Genomic DNA, 6,231 nt, shown 5'->3' with positions numbered 1-6,231 from the left:
TTGGAGATAAAGATATTAGTTTACTCTTAAAAATAAAATTCCTTACTTAAATAGGTATAGGTATTGTGACCATGCTCTCGTACAAACTTATGGCAAGATTAAAAAAACACTCAATCTCCTTAAAATTGATTGAAATGACAAACGACCCTTGATTCCGAACTTAAAAAATTCCAGAGGCCCCCTCCTCTCTCTTTCTTACCCCCCTATTTACGGGGCGGTAGCCACGTTACATTAGTATGATAAGCCATGGCAAGAAGGATTTGGATTTTCCATAAATACTGATATAATTATTATATTATTCTTATTAAATCATCTGTAATAAATACTTTTCGATAATAATAATTACTCAGGTATCACGTTATTCATCAATAGTGGTTCTGTGTAAAAATTAATTAATTATTCTCTGAATTTATGGTAAAAAAAAGGTTTGCTCCTCAGGCTCCTCTACTATTTAGTCAACACCACTTTTCGAAGCCTGAACAGTCCAATTATCGATAGAACCAAGTTGTTCAATACATCTAATAAGGGCCGTTTGGGAAGCCTCAAAAGTAATATTTTTTAATTTTTGACTTATAAAAAATAGTAGTATTAATGTCTAGTATAATTTTTAAAATTAAATTGTAGTTTTTTAAGAAATTATTTAAAAGTTTATACAGAAGTTAAAAAAAATGACTTCTCTCATAATACTTTTACTTTTTATCATATTTCTATAAAATAAGCACTTTTAAAACTAAAAACCTAAACACAAAATAACTTATTTAATTATAAACTACTTTTAATATAATTATTTATTATTTAAATTATTTTTTTTAAAAAAACTAAAATTATTGTAAGTCTATGAACATTACATTTGCTACAACAACATCATCACTAATAAGTAAAAATCACCTAATAATAATAATAATCAAAACAGAACGTAATTTCATATATCGATAAATAATCAAGGAAAAATCCAAAAGAAAACTCAAGCAATAATAATAATAATCAGTAACACAACATAATTTAGCAAGAACAAAAACTTTAACGACTATTTGAACTTGTTTCAAAGGTTTGATGGACATTTAGGAGTGAATCTAGCTTATCTTTTGAATTAAATCAAAGTAGCGCCAAGTACTTCAACTACAGGGGGAGGGTAGCTTCTACGAACAATTTTGACCATGGCAACAATAGAGCACACAACCACAGCACCAAACGGAGCACAGCAACCACGCAACGTTAAACACGAGCATGGGCATGAAGTGCTGGAGTAAGGAGCACAAATTTTTGGCAGAGAGATGCAGAGAGATTGAGATGAGAGATTACGACCGGTCGCTGGATAGGGGTGATATAAGTGAAGAGATTAGGGGTGTGTTAAAATTGAGTATTTATATATCACTAAATACAATTGGCTTTTATATAAACAAAAGTATCAAATTATCAAATTATTAACCTTGGCTCAGTAGTTAAATTAAAATTTTTTTTACTGAAATCTATTTTTATATAACATTACATATACATATATAGAGTATGGGTTAGTCGAATAGGATTGAGACTCTCAATCCTCACTCAAACTCGCTTCGCCCTCAACTCTACTCACAACAAATTAGATTAGGTTGAATTAAATACTCATGAATAGAATATATATTGCTACTTCTACTGGTCAACACCACATTTCGAAGTTCGAACAGTCCAACTATCATTGTTCCTTTTTACTAAATCTTTATTTTTTCAATCCCTTTCGTAATTTTAGGAAGCACACCTATCAATAGAACCCAATTTGTTCAATACTGTTGGTGGGTCTACAACTTCAAAAAGTGGCAAAAGCCACGAGAGAGATAGAGAGAAGCTTCATTCATTTTGAATGAAGGGAAACGAAGCAGCGTGGTTTGATGAAGAGAAGAAGAATTGGAGAAAAATGGTGGTATCATTTTGATCTTATTGACTTGGTAAATTCGTTCTATTTCTTATAAAATTTTAGTATGTTATTCCTGGTGTAGAGACGAACATTAGGATATAACTTGCTAGTTGTATTGCCTTCTCTTTTGTCAGATTTGAGATATCCACTTTGTGGAGAATTTATATTGATTCCATCAGTTTTGATGATGTATCTTGTTGATTGTTGAGATGCCCTAGTGCTACTAGGAAGATTGACTGTGTACCCATTATTTTGATAGTGAAAGATTTTACTGAAATAGGTCCTGTGAATTTTTTATCCCTCTTTTGGGGTGTTTTTCCACAATAAAATTCTGGTGTTTGATTATTTAATTTCTGCCATTATATTTGCTGCTTGGAGTATGTTTGGTATTACCTATTTAATCGCACAGGTTGTAAAAAAATTATTTTTGGTGGTTCTACTGTTAGACAGGTTCTTATTGAACCTCAATCTTCCCAACAAAGTGGTATCAGTGCCGATGGTTAATCGGTCTGGTTTAAGGAGTATTCAAGGTAAAGTATCAAAAGTCTTCCCGGCAAAGGTAGTCTGGCGCGGCGTGTCCCGCGGTGTGGTTGTGGCGGTGTGATGGATGAATACTCGTGGTGGAGGAGTTAGAAAGAGGGGGAGTTGATGCTTAATATGGAGGCTCACACTTGAGTGGGATATTGTTAATATTGCAAGTTTGAGAAGTGTATGAAGTTAGTCCCGCATCAAAGAAAGCAAGGACGAGTGAGAAGTTTATAAGATGAGAGATCCATTAACTTACTACCTTAAGGTTTTTGAGTTGGATGTGGTGTCTTGTCATCTTATATTTTTTCTCACTTGATTCCTCCCTAAAATCTCCTTGGTGGTCGAAAGCTCCCCACGGTGGCTCAACAAAGTGGTAGAGTCTTGGTTGTGGCCCAACAAAGTGGTATCTAGAGTCTTGGTTGTTTATCTCTGTGCTGATTAAATGAAGAAAAATACTCATGGGCCAAATATGGTCAAATTGAATTCCCAAAATTACTCGATTTGGAAGATCCTTGGAAGATCCTCATGAAAGATATGTTGTATAGCAAGGACTTGTATGATCTTGTGGAAGGGGATAAATCCAAAGGTACCAAATCCGATACTAAATGGAAGCAGCTGAATCAAAAGGCAGTTGCTTTGATTAGACAATGGATTGATCTTAGCATGTATCCACATGTTGACATTGAAATAGTTCTTTTGATTAGACAATAGCTTGATCTTAGCGTGTATCCACATGTTGACACCGAAACGAGTGCCGAGAAGGTGTGGAAGAAATTAAAGGAGTTATATGAGAGAAAGAATGTACAAAACAAAGTTTTCTTGATTAGGAAGCTTGTCAATATGAAGTATATTGAAGGTAAATCAATACCGGAGCACTTGAACATTTTTCAGGAGACGGTGAACCAACTAACAAATAATAAAATCACTTTGAATGATGAGTTGCAAGCCTTGTTGTTGTTGAGCTCTTTGCCTAATAGTTGAGAAGTTTTGGTTGTGACACTGACTAACTCAGCTCCAAAAGAAAAGTTAACGTTAGCAATGGTTAAAAAGAGCATGTTGAATGAAGAAGCTAGAAGAAGAGAGCGAGGTTTGACTAATGTCTCCTCCCAGTCAGAAGCACTTGTTTCAGAATCACGAGGGAGAAGTCAAAGTAGAAAACCTCATAGTTCTGATAAGTCAGAGAGTCGAAGCAAGTCAAGAGGAAAGTACAAGCCAAAAAATGAGTTCATTTGTTACCATTGTGGCAAGTAGGGGCATATCAAGAGGTATTGTAGGTTCTTGAAAAGAAAACAATCAAGGGGAAGAAACAAAGACAAAAGTAAAGATAGTGATAAAAAAAAACTGATGTTATTGTTTATGAAGATATTCTTATCACATATGATGAAAATTATGTGAATCTTATCTGTGATAATTCTACTTGGATTATGGACTCTGGTGCCTCATATCATGTCACTCAGAGGCGTGAATTTTTTACTTCCTATACTGCTGGAAATTTTGGCAAGATCAAATTGGAAGATAAAGGAGTGTGTGATATCATTGGTATGGGTGATATGTGGCTTGAAACCAACATGGGATGCAAGTTGCAGTTGAAGAATGCTAGGCATGCGCTAGATATGCGGTTCAATCTTATTTCAGTGAAGGCATTGGATCAAGAGGGGTATTGCACTTCCTTTGGTAGTAAAAAATGTAAGATTACCAAAGGGGCTTTCATTATTGCTAAAGAAGATAATAATCTCACTACTCTCTACCGATTGCAAGTAAAGTTGTGCAAAGAAGAGGAGAATGTAGCTGATGATTCCTCTTCTGATTTGTGGCATATAAGTCTTGATCACTTGAGCGAGAAAGGACTAAACGTCTTAGCCAAGAAGCACTCACTTCCAGTGAAAGGTACAACTTTTAATACTTGTACTCATTGTTTTGTTGGAAAGCATGCTAGAGTATTATTTCATAGTTATGGATCTCATAGGAGATCACATGTTCTAGATTTAGTTCACACTAATGTTTGCACTATAGATGCTAAGACACTAAGTTGTGCATCATATTTTGTTACTTTTATTGACGATTATTCTCGAAAAGTGTGGACTTTTGTTTTGAAATCTAAAGATCAGGTGCTCGGTATCTTCAAACACTTTCATGCAAGTGTTGAAAGAGAAATAGGAAGGAAACTGAAATGTGTTCGAGCAGATAATGGTGGTGAATTGACGAATGGATTTTTGACGGTTTAGAAATTCACAAATGAAATCTCGTTGTAAAGTATAGCTTCTAAACCAACAATAATCCTTTCATGCAAAAATTTGTTTGTCACAAGTAACAAACCCCTAAATTCTATAAACCGAAGTATTTAAACCTCGCCCACAAGGCTTCTAAAATCGCTGGCCACGTTTGCATTAAGTGGGTCATGTGCCACCATCGGCGCGTCCGCGTACCGTGCACGTACGCGCCCCTATGCACGATACAACTATGGCAAATCTTTTATCGTTTCGAAGCCCCGGATGTTAGCTTTCCAACCCAACTGGAACCGCATCAATTGGACCTCTGTAGCTCAAGTTATGGTCGTTTAAGTGCAAAGAGGTCGGCTTGACAGCTTTCCGGTTCTTTCATTTCTTCATGAGTTCTCCAACTTTTCATGCTTTCTTTCTTCATTCCCTTGATCCAATCTTTGCCTCCTAAACCTTAAATCACTTAACAAACATATCAAGGCATCTAATAGAATCAAGGTGAATTAAATTTAGCTATTTTGAGTCCTAAAAAGCATGTTTTCACATTCAAGCACAATTAAAGGAGAATATACAAAACCATGCTATTTCTTGAATAAATATGGGTAAAAGGTGATAAAATTCCCAAAAATCAATACAAGATAAACCCTACAAATGGGGTTTGTCAACCTCCCCACACTTAAACCAAGCATGTCCTCATGCTTAAGCCAAGAGAGAAACAAAGGGTATCAACATTTATTCAATGGAAACTAACTAAATGCAATCTACCTATATGCAACTATCTAAATGAATGCAAGTGCTTGGTCAAAATAAATCAATTCCCAAGAAACATATATGCACAAGGGCTAAGGACTAACAAGTCTAATCCACAATTGAATTGAGTTATTAAATATTTTTACAAACTTGCATGAAGAATGATGATCATAGGTGAAAACATGTAATTGAGCATCAAACCCTCACCGGTAGTGTTTGCACTCTATTCACTCAAGTGTTTAGGGTTGATTCACTCAATTCTCCTCTATTTCATTCTTTCCAAGATTTGTTTTTCTTCTAACAATCAACATTCATTTCATGCATGCATACAAGTATCATGAGGTCTTTTCATTGGTTGTAATGGGGCTAGGGTCAAGGTAGGATGCATATTTGGTCAAGTGAGCTTGAAATTTGAATCTTTGATAAGCTTAAACTTCCCACCTAACCTATGACATCCTATACAATTAAGTTCTAACCTAACTACCCATTTTCTCACTTTTTCACATACTCATACATTTTCTTTTTCATTTCACAACACTTATGCATTGATTTTATTGGACCTTGCCTTGGGGCATTTTGTCCTCTTTTTATTATTTTTTTCTTCTTTTTTTTTTCTATTTTTTTTTCTTTTCCATATTATTTTTCTTTTCTTTTTCTTTTGTTTTTCTCATTTTTTTTTCTTTCTATATACAAGAGCATCAATGCATAAGGTTTTACATTTGATCAATACATGAGTATGTAGGCAACGGCGCCATTTTCACGAATGGATTTTTGACGGTTTAGAAATTCACAAATGAAATCTCGTTGTAAAGTATAGCTTCTAAACCAACAATAATCCTT

The sequence above is a fragment of the Arachis ipaensis genome, chromosome B02 (assembly GCF_000816755.2).
Source record: "Arachis ipaensis cultivar K30076 chromosome B02, Araip1.1, whole genome shotgun sequence".
Classification (NCBI taxonomy): domain Eukaryota; kingdom Viridiplantae; phylum Streptophyta; class Magnoliopsida; order Fabales; family Fabaceae; genus Arachis; species Arachis ipaensis.
The sequence above is the reverse complement of the archived record's forward strand: the minus strand, read 5'-3'. Positions refer to the sequence as shown.